At 41.5% G+C, this 14965-nt stretch overlaps 1 long non-coding RNA gene across 3 annotated transcripts; it reads left to right on the top strand.

Annotated features, from left to right (window-relative positions):
* The first annotated feature begins 6324 nt into the window (after window positions 1-6324).
* LOC147871608 (uncharacterized) lies at window positions 6325-13869 on the top strand. 3 transcript variants are annotated; one of them, XR_015538493.1, is made up of 5 exons: window positions 6325-6704; window positions 7539-10270; window positions 10728-10831; window positions 11990-12136; window positions 12890-13869. It is a non-coding gene; the product is annotated as an uncharacterized LOC147871608 (long non-coding RNA). The 3 variants fall into 3 exon arrangements; XR_015538494.1 differs by lacking the exon at window positions 6325-6704 and having other exon boundaries at window positions 7253-7701; window positions 9034-10270; XR_015538492.1 differs by lacking the exon at window positions 6325-6704 and having other exon boundaries at window positions 7253-10270.
* The last annotated feature ends 1096 nt before the right edge of the window (window positions 13870-14965 follow it).

Genomic DNA, 14965 nt, shown 5'->3' with positions numbered 1-14965 from the left:
CAACCCAGAAGACAGAAATCTTCAGACTCACCGCTGTAAAGAATTCAAATCCCGTCCTGATGATGGAGGCAGTATGACTTCCGAAACGTTGGTAAACATTGACCGGACTACACAGCGTAACAACCCAGAAGACAGAAATCTTCATACTCATCGCCCTGATGATGGAGGCAGTATGACATCCGAAGCGTTCGTTAACATCGACCAGACTACACAGCGTATCAACACAGAAGACAGAAATCTTCAGACTCACCGCTGTGTAAACTTCAAATCTCGTCCTGATGATGGAGGCAGTATGACCTCCGAAGCGTTCGTTAACATCGACCAGACTACACAGCGTAACAACCCAGAAGACAGAAATCTTCATACACATCGCCCTGATGATTGAGGCAGTATGACCTCCGAAGCGTTGGTTAACATCGACCAGACTACACAGCGTAACAACCCAGAAGACAGAAATCTTCAGACTCATCGCCCTGATGATGGAGGCAGTATGACCTCCGAAGCGTTGGTTAACATCGACTAGACTACACAGCGTAAAAACCCAGAAGACAGAAAACTTCAGACTCACCGCTGTTAAAACTTCAATTCTCGTCCTGATGATGGAGGCAGTATGATCTCCGAGGCGTTCGTTAACATCGACCAGACTACACAGCGCAAAAACCCACAAGACAGAAATCTTGCAGACTCACCGCTGTGAAATCTTCAATTCTCGTCCTGATGATGGAAGCAGTATGATCTCCGAGGCGTTCGTTAACATCGACCAAACTACACAGCGTAACAACCAAGATGTCAGAAATCTTCAGACTCACCGCTGTGATAACTTCAAATTTCGTCCTGATGATGGAAGCAGTATGACCTCCGAAGCGTTGGTTATCATCGACCAGACTACACGGCGTAACAAACCAGAAGACAGAAATCTTCATACTCATCGCCCTGATGATAGAGGCAGTATGACCTCCGAAGCGTTCTTTAACATCGATCAGAGTACACAGCGTAACAACCCAGAAGACAGAAATTTTCAGACTCACTGCTGTGAAAACTTCAAATCTCGTCCTGATGAAGGAGGCAATATGACATCCGAAGCTTTCGTTAACATCGACCAGACTACACAGCGTAACAACCCAGAAGACATATCTTTAGAATCACCGCTGTGAAAACTTCAAATCTCGCCCTGTTGATGGATTCAGTATGACCTCCGAAGCGTTCGTTAACATCGACCAGACTACACAGCGTAACAACCCAGAAGACATATCTTTAGAATCACCGCTGTGAAAACTTCAAATCTCGCCCTGTTGATGGAGGCAGTATGACCTCCGAAGCGTTCGTTAACATCGACCAGACTACACAGCGTAAAAACCCAGAAGACAGAAATCTTCAGACTCACCGCTGTGAGAACTTCAATTCTCGTCCTGATGATGGAGGCAGTATGACCTCCGAAGCGTTCGTTAACATCGACCAGACTACACAGCGTAACAACTCAGAAGAAAGAAATCTTAATATTCACCGCTGTTAAAACTTCAAATCTCGTCCTGATGATGGAAGCAGTATGAGCTCCGAAGCGTTCGTTAACATCGAGCAGACTACACAGCGTAACAACCCAGAAGACAGAAATTTTCAGAATCACTGCTGTGAAAACTTCAAATCTCGTCCTGATGAAGGAGGCAGGATGACATCCGAAGCTTTCCTTAACATCGACCAGACTACACAGCGTAACAACCCAGAAGACAGATTTTCAGAATCACCGCTGTGAAAACTTCAAATCTCGCCCTGTTGATGGATTCAGTATGACCTCCGAAGCGTTCGTTAACATCGACCAGACTACACAGCGTAAAAACCCAGAAGACAGAAATCTTCAGATTCACCGCTGTGAGAACTTCAATTCTCGTCCTGATGATGGAGGCAGTATGACCTCCGAAGCGTTCGTTAACATCGACTAGACTACACAGCGTAAAAACCCAGAAGACAGAAATCTTCAGACTCACCACTGTGAAAACTTCAATTCTCGTCCTGATGATGGAGGCAGTATGATCTCCGAGGCGTTCGTTAACATCGACCAGACTACACAGCGCAACAACCCAGAAGACAGATCTTCAGAATCACCGCTGTGAAAACTTCAAATCTCGCCCTGTTGATGGATTCAGTATGACCTCCGAAGCGTTCGTTAACATCGACAAGACTACACAGCGTAAAAACCCAGAAGACAGAAATCTTCAGACTCACCGCTGTGAGAACTTCAATTCTCGTCCTGATGATGGAGGCAGTATGACCTCTGAAGCGTTCGTTAACATCGACTAGACTACACAGCGTAAAAACCCAGAAGACAGAAATCTTCAGACTCACCGCTGTGAAAACTGCAATTCTCGTCCTGATGATGGAGGCAGTATGATCTCCGAGGCGTTCGTTAACATCGACCACACTACACAGCGTAACAACCCAGAAGACAGAAATCCTCATACTCATCGCCCTGATGATGGAGGCAGTATGACTTCCGAAGCGTTGGTTAACATCGACCGGACTACACAGCGTAACAACCCAGAAGACAGAAATCTTCAGACTCACCGCTGTAAAGAATTCAAATCCCGTCCTGATGATGGAGGCAGTATGACTTCCGAAACGTTGGTAAACATTGACCGGACTACACAGCGTAACAACCCAGCAGACAGAAATCTTCATACTCATCGCCCTGATGATGGAGGCAATATGACCTCCGAAGCGTTCGTTAACATCGACCAGACTACACAGCGCAACAACCCAGAGGACAGAAATCTTCAGATTCACCGCTGTGAGAACTTCAATTCTCGTCCTGATGATGGAGGCAGTATGACCTCCGAAGCGTTCGTTAACATCGACCAGACTACACAGCGTGACAACACAGAAGACAGAAAACTTCAAATCTCGTCCTGATGATGGAGTCAGTATGACCTCAGAAACGTTGTTTAATATCGACCAGACTACACAGCGCATCAACACAGAAACACAGAAATTTTCATACTCATCGCCCTGATGATGGAGGCAGTATGACCTCCGAAGCGTTGGTTAACATCGACCAGACTACACAGAGCAAGTACCCAGAAGACAGAAATCTTCAGACTCACCGCTGTGAAAACTTTAAATATCGCCCTGATGATGGAGGCAGTATGACCTCCGAAGCGTTGGTTAACATCGACCAGACTACACAGCGTAACAACACAGAAGACAGAAATCTTCAGAATCACCGCTGTGAAAACTGCAAATCTCGTCCTGATGATGGAGGCAGTATGACCTCCGAAGCGTTCGTTAACATCGACCAGACTACACAGCGCAACAACCCAGAGGACAGAAATCTTCAGATTCACCGCTGTGAGAACTTCAATTCTCGTCCTGATGATGGAGGCAGTATGACCTCCGAAGCGTTCGTTAACATCGACCAGACTACACAGCGCATCAACCCAGAGGACAGAAATCTTCAGATTCACCGCTGTGAGAACTTCAATTCTCGTCCTGATGATGGAGGCAGTATGACCTCCGAAGCGTTCGTTAACATCGACCAGACTACACAGCGCATCAACCCAGAGGACAGAAATCTTCAGATTCACCGCTGTGAGAACTTCAATTCTCGTCCTGATGATGGAGGCAGTATGACCTCCGAAGCGTTCGTTAACATCGACCAGACTACACAGCGCATCAACCCAGAGGACAGAAATCTTCAGATTCACCGCTGTGAGAACTTCAATTCTCGTCCTGATGACGGAGGCAGTATGACCTCCGAAGCGTTCGTTAACATCGACCAGACTACACAGCGCATCAACCCAGAGGACAGAAATCTTCAGATTCACCGCTGTGATAACTTCAAATCTCGTCCTGATGATGGAGGCAGTATGACCTCCGAAGTGTTCGTTAACATCGACCAGACTACACAGCGCATCAACCCAGAAGACAGAAATCTTCAGACTCACCGCTGTGAAAACTTCAAATATCGCCCTGTTGATGGGGGCAGCTAGACCTCCGAAGCGTTGGTTAACATCGACCAGACTACACAGCGTAACAACACAGCAGACAGAAATCTTCAGAATCACCGCTGTGAAAACTTCAAATCTCGTCCTGATGATGGAGGCAGTATGACCTCCGAAGCGTTCGTTAACATCGACCAGATTACACAGCCCAACAACCGAGAGGACAGAAATCTTCAGACTCACCGCTGTGAAAACTTAAAATCTCGTACTGATGATGGAGGCAGTATGACCTCCGAAGTGTTCGTTAACATCGACTAGACTACACAGCGTAACAACCCAGAAGACAGAAATCTTCTGACACATCGCTGTGAAAACTTTTATCTCCGCCTGATAATGGAGTCAGTATGTCCTCCAAAACGTAGGTTAACATCTACCAGACTACACAGCGTAACAACACAGAAGACAGAAATCTTCAGACTCACTGCAGTGAAAACTTCAAATCTCGTCCTGATGATGGAGGCAGTATGACCTCCGAACGTTGGTTAACATCTACCAGACTACACAGCGTAACAACACAGAAGACAGAAATCTTCAGACTCACTGCAGTGAAAACTTCAAATCTCGTCCTGATGATGGGGGCAGTATGACTTCCGAAACGTTGGTAAACATCGACCAGACTACACAGCGTAAAAACCCAGAAGACAGAAATCTTCAGACTCACCGCTGTGAAGACTTGAAATCTCGCCCTGATGATGGAGGCATTATGACCTCCGAAACATTGGTTAACATCGACCAGACTACACGGCGTAACAAACCAGAAGACAGAAATCTGCATACTCATCGTCCTGATGATGGAGGCATTATGACCTCCGAAACGTTGGTTAACATCGACCAGACTACACGGCGTAACAAACCAGAAGACAGAAATCTGCATACTCATCGTCCTGATGATGGAGGCATTATGACCTCCGAAACGTTGGTTAACATCGACCAGACTACACGGCGTAACAAACCAGAAGACAGAAATCTGCATACTCATCGTCCTGATGATGGAGGCATTATGACCTCCGAAACGTTGGTTAACATCGACCAGACTACACGGCGTAACAAACCAGAAGACAGAAATCTTCATACTCATCGTCCTGATGATGGAGGCAGTATGACCTCCGAAGCGTTCGTTAACATCGACCAGACTACACAGCGTAACAACCCAGAAGACGGAAATCTTCAGACTCACTGCTGTGAAAACTTCAAATCTCGTCCTGATGACGGAGGCAGTATGACCTCCGAAGCGTTCGTTAACATCGACCAGACTACACAGCGTAAAAACCAAGAAGACAGAAATCTTCAGACTCCCCGCTGTGAAAACTTCAAATCTCGTCCTGATGATGGAGGCAGTATGAACTCTGAAACGTTGGTTAACCTCGACCAGACTACACAGCGCAACAACCCAGAAGACAGAAATCTTCATACTCTGATGACAGAGGCAGTATGACCTCTGAAACGTTGGTTAACATCGACCAGACTACACAGCGTAACAACCCAGAAGACAGAAATCTTCAGACTCACCGCTGTGAAAACTTCAAATCTCGTCCTGATGATGGAGGCAGTATGACCTTCACATGCCCAAGCAGAGGTGAACGATCATCCAACCAATTGTAACAACACGAAAGAGTCGACTCACTCTTCAAAGAACTTCAACAGAGTATATATTGCGCATTATCCGTCAGCCGTACCGACGCCGACGGTCGTCGAATCCTAATTTTATGCCTGACTGAAAACAATTGATGTGAATGTATACGTACAATGCACATCTAAAATGTCACACATGCAGTAACACGGCAATTTATAATGAAGTTAATTAAACTGGAATCTGCGTGGGGAAAAGTGTGTATTGGCATTTGTAATTGCACACACAGGCATGTTAATTACGATGTTTACTTTTTCTGGCTAAAGGTGGAGAGAGCGTCAGACAGCTGTGTGTACTGATTGTCTCAAATAAGCAGCCGTGAGCAGGTAAATAACTTTCAGGGGTGCAGAGCCCCTCCCCCTCCCTTGACAGGTGCAATACCCTGACCATTCCATTTTCTAGCCTTGTTGCGATCGACTGAGAAAGTTCGAATCTGTAAAAAGTCTGAAAGAAAATACATTATAGCTTCAATTTATTCTTAACCTCGGCACTAGATGGGGATGAGTGGTCAGCATCAGCTGTGCTTTACCACCGGTCTGGACCCTTTGCTATGTTTGCCATGGGATTGCATCGACAGAATTCTGAATGTTCGCTTTCTATTCCTGAATACTGTGCGGATGAGTTGCGTAGGCGTCCTGGCATAACTGCGTGACTATAAATATACGCTGCTGCAACGTGTACCCCATGGCTACTCAGTGTTCTTCACCACCTGGACAAAAAAAACCAATTAATTGCGTTTCCCCATATGGTTGCGTGACTTTTTGAACACAGTGTACAAGCGATTCGCAGCTCGGCTATTTCCGCTACAATCTAACACAACGATGCCGAGTAGAGCGATGACGTAACAATCAGTTTCTTACGTAACAGGTGCGCGCATTTAAAAGCTGACCAATGGTGTCGATCCATATTTACAAATAGTTGATAACGGATCTTGGTTTCACTTCTTTGCCGCATTACCTTCCGTATAGAGCTAACGAAGTGGTGAGATAAGACAAAAGTTAATCAGTGAAAGCGAACCCTGCAAGATAAAGAATTTTATAAAATACTTCAAAGGAAGTCACAAATCAAAGTCGCTGAACAAAGTAAGTATGGAACTCGCCATTAATTGGGGTAACGTATTTGGTATCTGCCTACTTCGACACGATACCGGAAAGTAAAGGCTGTGTAACAGAGTACGCACTTGTTTTATGTTTTGTATCATTGCATTCAAAATTAATTTGGCAGTATAATAATCGTAAACACTGTAGTCCACAGGCGATGTACACACGTTTCTCTTCAATATGATATAATTATGCACGTTTATCCCACTTACCTTCCTCACAAATGAAGTTAGAGGTTATTGCAATGCAATTTTCGTACTTTACATAGTTCTCACTGAAATATGTGGACACGATTTTCAAAAGTTTTCTTTCACACTTCCATGGCCATTACTTTGTATTAAGTACTAATCAACAAATGCAATGTATAGCCTACAACATACTTTGAAATATATATTAAGTATATATTAAATCTTGTCCGTCTAATCACAATAATTCTTATTAAATATTAAAATATTACAATGAAACATGAAAAATGATGGTCTAATGTAAATCGAATATTTCGATAAAGAACATCATTTAATATTTTAAATGTTAATTATTGTATTATTTTAATATTTAATAAGAATTTATTGTGATTAGACGGACAAGATTTAAATAATATATATTTATATCACAATATGACGCAACTTTACCATCTTATACTTTGAAATGTTTCCTGGCTCCCAATTTAAAGACAAGTAATTCGTAAAATAAAGCGTCTGTTATCCTTCACAACTTTAATTTCGAAATCTAAAAGAATCACGACCACGTATGTTTTGTGAGAAATATAAAATGCTTGTTTTCATCTGTGACTAAACTTTTCTGCATTTTTCACAGAAGTTCCCAATATGGCGTCAGTAGGGAAATATTTGTAATGTGATGCCTTGTGATGAGTGGTGTATGTGAAACCATTATCGTTCAGTTGTGAGCAGAGAAGATGAACTGTCAAATTAAAGGAATTTGTATTTAGATTATTTTGGCCTAATTTTGGGAAGCTGATGTAAGTGAAGAAATAGTTTGACTTGAAATCTGACCTCCGGTAATCGGATTATTTTTTGTACTATTCAAAATTGTTTTTAAGAAAGTTTTTTTTTATTTGTGATTGTCTTGTGCGTTGTTGGAATACATTGTTTAGTAGAAGCTTGCCGATGTTTCAGAGGTGCTAGCTCTCTGTATCATCAGGGAAATGAGACTGAATGGTGCAACAAGCCTGAAGACGGCCATCTTCATACTTACCTCCATGATAACCTCAAATCTCACTTGTTGCTTTGTAAAGAAAACAATGAAATTACAAGCAGCTTCGCTTAAGAAAAATTCAGATACACTGCTTTGTAAATAGAACGAAACAAAATACAATTTATCTTTTCTTTAATGGATCTAGATAGAGTATATTTTACTCCTCAATTTTACCACATTTAAATTGTATCAATTCAGAAGTTCCTTCTTTTAACCATCCGCGTGGGTTCAGAATTCCAACTGTTTCTTTTACCTGATATCTTAACATTGATCCTGACAATGAATTAATCAGTATGCAAACATGTAAGGAAACATAACCAAAACAACAAAATGGAACACATTTGTTTATAAAGATTTTTGCGAACAAGCTAATATGTGATGTGACATTTAAATACTGACTTAAATAAATCATAAGGCCATTAGACATTAGTGATGTTTCTTTCTGAGCAACCGTATTTTCCTACATGCACTTGTAAGATAAATGTTAGTGAAAATTTGCTTCTGAAGTCTCTGCATGCCAAATGTGCACGTGACATTGTAGCAAGGTTCAGATGCCTTCAAAATGGCAATGTCGTAGAGCCGTAATATACGAGTTCCTTGATACAACACTCTCTCTTATTTGAACTAGTCAACACAGTTTCCTTCACCTGAATGATTGCTGTCTAACCATCTGCGGAGGAATATGGCTGTCTTCCGTCTTGTTGCCCTGCGCAGTCTGGTAGAAATTCGCAGACATTTCTTAGATGATGGCTTGTCTCCATCAATGAGGCAGACTGGCCTTCAGTGTTTTAATTCTTGAAAATCCTCTCGGGTTATCAGCCGCGCCAAGTGGTTAAAACATGAAAAGACCAACAGTTCGTTGTCCTCAGGGTACTGGCTCCAGCCCCGTGTGACTGGTGAATGATGTCACGAGCTCGCCTTGTTATGGTCAGCTTACCGGTTAGACGCCTGGGCCTGGTTTCCTGTGTTGAATTTAATTCTTGTTTCCTGTAATGGTTCAAAGTTGAAACAGATTTTCCAGATTAAATATTAACTTCATTATGTTACAGAGAATTCTTAGTCTGTAGAATGACCTATTTTTTCTCTGTTTTTCCAGTCAAAACCGGCTCACGTGTGCCCAGTCAATGACAAAGAGTGGCTGTATTGTGAGGGAATTGGAAACTCATATTGAGGACAAAAGATGGTCAGAAGAGAAGATCGTTAGGCAGGGAAAAGAGATCTGGACTCTGAATGCAAATTTAATTCCATGTCAATTTTTGTGTTTGCGCGTGTCTCTTTAGAAGCCCTGATATTCTCCCCAGTACTCTCTTCCAGTTACGTTGAGAATTTGTTCTGTCTCGCTTAGAGACAGAGCTCTTTGCCTCCAAAGAAGAACATAGGTTGACTTCAGCTTTCCAGGGTGAACCTTGTCACACGTTGAAAGTTGTGTGTGCTGTAGAGTTATTTATGTTCAGATGCACAAAGTTGGTACCTATGGAAAGAGAAACTCTCCAAGTTTGCGCAGAATCTTCCACACAGTCTTCTGCAGGATACCAAGCTCTGTGCTGCCTCTGACGGTGGATTTATGCGGGCTGCGTGTGAAACTTGTTCGGACCCGCTCCGCTGTTTCCTCGCTTACTGACGAGCTGCCGGTTGACTTTCTCTTACATCTCTCCCATTTCTTAAATTCGGAATACCACTTACGAATTGTATGCCAACTGGGTCGATCTGCCGCAAACTTGGTTCAGAAACGCCGTTGCGCACTAATAACAGACCGGTAAACGTGGAAATCTAGGACACAAAAGGCTCCCCTGTCTTCGATGGCAGCCATTTTCTCTCATATCGCCCCTGGCGGCGAACAGTGTCATTACCAGCCCATGAAAGTGATATTTCCCATACATTATTCGAATATAATTTTCTTGATGAATTTCTCATCTGGCTCATGCATGCTGCCTTCTCGACACACACATCATCCCAGTTGTTTTTGTCTCTCTCGGAGACATGTTTTTAGTATGATGTCACGCGCTGTAATTGGAGAAGCCACTGCTTGTTTGCCACACAATGGTTCAGAAATTCGTATGATTCACTAGTGGACTCAAATAGCTGTGTATAAATTTTGCTCTTAACTGTAATGCTTGATTTCTTATTTCCTGAAATACCCTCACAGGAGGAATTTCACAATTTTACGTGGTCATAAAATGTTACAGATACAGAGCTGCAGAATAAATTGAGATGCAATAAATTTAGTGCGAAGAAGAATGGAGACGAACTTCGATTTCAGACACAGGAGAATCAGAAATTACGAGAAATGTTGTCAGAGCAGGCGAGAGAGATTAGCAAAATGCAGACAGAGAGTATGTATGTTTTTATTGTGTTTATGTCCAAAGTTGAAGAGTACAGATTATATACTTCCGCGGTATGAAATGTTGTCAATTACCATATTAACTACATGTCTCTTCAGAAGTGCAGATATTCTGCTTGGCAGTTTGTTCCAGTTATCTTAAAAAAAAATTTCCTAACTAGTGGGTTCAAGATGAAGTTTTGCTGTACAGTAGAACAGATTTTATTGTCATATTTTGAACAACTATGGCTCTCTGGGACGAATCTTGTCAAATTTTAAAACTTATCCAAGATTTTGACAGATATTTAAGTTGACATTGCCCCCCTGAAAGAAGTAGTTCCATTGTCAGCTGTAACGCGGGATCATTCTCGATATTTATCAAGACTTATTCCTGGAAGCCGTAGTTATAATCTTAACTCGAGCTACAAAAGACTAAGAAGATGAACTAATGTAGTCACAAAATTTTACAGTGACAGAGCTGCGGAATGAACTCAGACACCATAAATTTATTGCGAAGAAGAATGGAGACGCACTTCATTTCCAGATGCAGGAGAATGAGCGGGCGAGACAGAGGGTATGCATGCTTTTATTCTATATATGTTTTAAGTTGAATAGTGCAGACACTTCTTAGTATGAAATTTTGTCAATTACCATATAACTGCATGTCTATTCAGAAGCGCAGATATTTTGCTTGGAATTTTGTTCAAAATTTATTCGCCTCCCTTTAGTTAGTTACAGATAAAGTTCTGCTTTCAGAGAAGAAGAAGAAGATGTTTTACTTTCATATTCTGAAGACGCTCTGTGTTTATTATACCCTTTTAATATTACTCGGCTTCTTATCCCCGGGCTGTCAAAGTGACATTTTCCTTACAAAGTTAATTCTTTATGAATTTCTCATTTCTGAAGCCTGTTACATGCTCCATCCACCACATCCCTACTGATTGTGTCGGTGATGAAAGGACGTATATATTGTGTGACATCAGGCCACCGTAATTGGAAAAGGCACTGGTCTTTTGCCGTCTAATGATTTCGACAGTTTTTGGGATCCAGTAATGTAGACAAACGGTGTTCAAAGAAGATACTCACTTTATTTAAATCCTTTGTTTAAATTTTAGCTATGTAGACTGTGTGCTGTAGCGCGTGGTTTCTTGAAATTCTGTCATGCAAGGAATTTAGCAGATGTTTCAGATATGGATCTACAGAACGAAGTGAGATTTCAGAAATGAGTTGTGGAGAAGCATGAGGCCACGATCTCTATCCAGACAGATGTGATTAAGACGTTACAAGCAATTGCTCCCAAAATTTGTTCTTACATCCGAGTTAGAGAATAAGTTTTGCTTCCAAAGAAGATGAAATCTTAGTGTGTTGTTTTCAACGGCTTTGGCTATCGGGAATGAGACATGTCAGATTTTGAAAAATTATCCATCATTTTGTCAAGGATTTCAGTTGCTATTGTTACCGTAAGAATCACGAGAGACCACAAGTGGTGTCGGTTGTGAGCCGTATCAATCCAGGTTCCCCTTCCTTTCAGTGTTTCACAATTCATTTTAATATTATCCTCCTCTTCATGTCTTCAGTCTTGTCCAATCAGTGCTTCTGAACTAAATCCTGTATGTGCTTTTTATCTCTGCCATGCTACGTGCCCCACCAATCTCATCCTAAGAATAAATGTCATGTACTTTTATCAGGAGATATTCTACAGACAATTTCAAGCGTTCATAAAATTTTACAGATTCGTGTCTATCGAGGAAGTTGGATATTGAAGAATCCGAAGAGATGAATGATTCTGCAGCGGTCCCAAGGTACGCAGATCGGTGAAACAGTGCATTTCATGGACCTAATATGTTTCCTGATGAACATAACCCAGCAATGGAGAGTGGTAAGTACCCGTTAATTTTGCCTCTTTATCGAAAGTTTCCTGTGGGTTTCCACGGGATATTAAATTAAATAGGTTGTCAGACCTGAGTTAACATTCTACGCAGTTTGTCTTTCAAAATTATCTTGCAATATAATTTGTAGTTTTTCCAGTAAATAATGTTTAGTTACGTCATTGGCAAAATAGAATTGCATAAATTGCTAGCGTTTATATGGTTCGTCATGTTTCTCCAGTGTACCTGTCGCTTGATATCGCTGTTATATTTTTAACAAATGAATGCATATTTTCAAGTACATGTGCCCTTATGTTAAGTGCTTAAAATGCAGTTTTCGGTGCCTGAACACGCAGTCTTTATTGATCATGTAGGAGAGTGTCTGTTTGAGGTTCGTGAGGAGATGGAAGAACGTTAAGAAAATGATCTTCATAAACAAGGAGTAGGGAAACAAAATTACAAATAAAATTATTTGTTCCATCGTCTGTTCTTTAAAATCACGACGTTCCGGTGGCTGGTTCTGTCTACGTCTTCAGGCGAGAGGTACCTACTCTGTTGGTTCCCTTAGATAGAGATAGTCTCTGTCACAGAACCAGCCTCCGAAACGTCGTGATTTTAAAGAACAGACGGTGGAAAACGTCCTGACAAAGAATAATTTTTGATATAAACTCCCGTCGTCAAAACCCTTTAGAATAAAATTAAAAATATTTATAGGTGTAGAATGATGATTGTACTGTAATCAATGTTTATGCTTGGTATCAAAGATTCCAGGGTTGTGCCGTTGGTACCGGTCCAGTTAGAGTGAAAAGGAGCGGCGATTCTGAGAAGAGCATTTCAAGCCCACCAGACATCTGGGACTTCGGAAAGAGATGTACTCTCCTGCTCTTCTTTTGGACGAACGGCTTCGTCACGCAACCAGGTTATGAGGGAAGTCACCAGTCCACGTAACTCTGAAGAAGAAGAAGAAGAAGAATAACTGATGTCTTTTGGAGAGGAATTAACAGGAACAATTTTTGAAATCATACGCATAAATTGTTTATTTTATTTTCCTTTATGGGGTATTTATATTCTATGTCTAATAAACCCTTTGACCCCAGGTGGTTGTAACGATATTCAGATATCAGCTCCTACCACAAAGAGAACGCGGCACTCCACCATTGCGAGGATCAGTCTGTTGATGCTGTTACGGAAATGCTTGCTGTTTGTTCCGAGAATCATAAAAAGTACGCAGATATACTCGGTGGGAAAAATGCAGAGTCACTGAATACCGAAGGATGTGGCATATTGAATTTCCTCTAGGCTGTAAAGGGTTGAATGAAGACGGATCAGATGTGCCAGACATTTTGCGTGATATATAACGGGATAAGTACAAAAATGTTCCTCTTCGAGAGATAATATCAGAAAAATTATCGACTTCTCAGTTTTGGAAATTAGGCGCAGGGCTATTGAAAATTCATGTACAACTGGTGCACAAAACATTATTCATCTTGAAGATACAATCGTAGGAATAATTATTAATTTATTATGTTTTTTTAAAATTAGGAACAGAATTATCCAGAATGTTTGGCATGCCGCAGGGGAAGGAAGTAATTAAGTTTTCCACATTATGAAGTTTTTCATCATAAGTAACTGAAGATTGTTTAATGGTGCATTGTAGAAAATAGAGGTAGGCCTCGATTTGCGCCAATTTTGAAACCAGAAAGTCAAAACGTAAAAGAAAAATATATTTTACTATTATTTATAACGTTTTACAATGTGTCTCGTACTGATTCTTATACTAAATCGTAATTCTTACATCGCTGATTTTGGATAAAAGTTATAAATACAGTCATCTCTGCAATTACGTATGTTTCATCAACGCGAATTTGCTCCAATGAGATCGATGAATCGGTAAAAGCTGTTTGTGAAATGCAAACTTTTGCATATGCGAGTTTGCTCTTATGCAATTTCATTCCTGGCGCTTTAAACTTTCAAAGGACTAATTTAATCTCTGCGGAGGTACCGAGGTTATTTTTACTACACGATTTTCTATAGGTCGGCGTCTTACATGAATGCAACTATCGCATAACAGCAGAGATGACTGCACGCATCAATCACATGAAAGAATCGCAGTCAATCGTGGGGACCAACGAATTGCCGATTTTAAGTGTATAAAATGTATATTTTTTTTAAATTCCCTTTATTTTATGTACGTTATTTCAGAGCTTTAAATGTAATGCCATTATATATTACTCGTGAATGTTTGGGTGCTGGGAACGCATGTCATTGACTTCCCATTGATTTACATTATAAAAGTGTTTCAATTTACGCCGGTTCGTCCAGGAACGCATCCCCGGCGTGAATCGAGGGCTACGTGTTATTGCTTTGAATTTCACTGGGCATTGCTAGTAGAGACATAAATGCGAGCTGTTGTGGCCAAAAGCCATAAAATTAGCAAATTCAAGTCTGATAATAGAATCCACAGACATTCATGAGAGCTGTTGTAATCGAAGTGAGACTAGTTATCGCTACTTCAGTTTGCATAGGTTAGGACATTCAAAATGTAAAACAACTTGGAAAGGGGATGTGAACCGATGGCATGTGTAGGACTAGACGTGCCCAAATTCTTTCCAAAAGTACATAAAGTCAGTGTTGGGAGGTAGCCATGAAGGGGAGAGCTGGCTGCCTTGTGATACCAGGTGAAGGAAAGAGGACCATGGGACCCAAGTCAAGCTGCTGGTTACTAACCATTCTGATGTGCCATGCAAATAGAATTGGATCCACCGATTATGGCCCCTGACCTTGTACGGAGTGCCCAGTATGCGGACCACTCGATGAAGGAAGGAACGAGTTTCCGTCGG

The sequence above is a fragment of the Zootermopsis nevadensis genome, unplaced genomic scaffold (genome assembly GCF_977971745.1).
Source record: "Zootermopsis nevadensis isolate Lab colony 2312 unplaced genomic scaffold, Znev_1.0 Znev_ptg000045l, whole genome shotgun sequence".
In the NCBI taxonomy this organism is placed as follows: Eukaryota; Metazoa; Arthropoda; class Insecta; order Blattodea; family Termopsidae; genus Zootermopsis; species Zootermopsis nevadensis.
The sequence above is the reverse complement of the archived record's forward strand: the minus strand, read 5'-3'. Positions and strand labels throughout refer to the sequence as shown.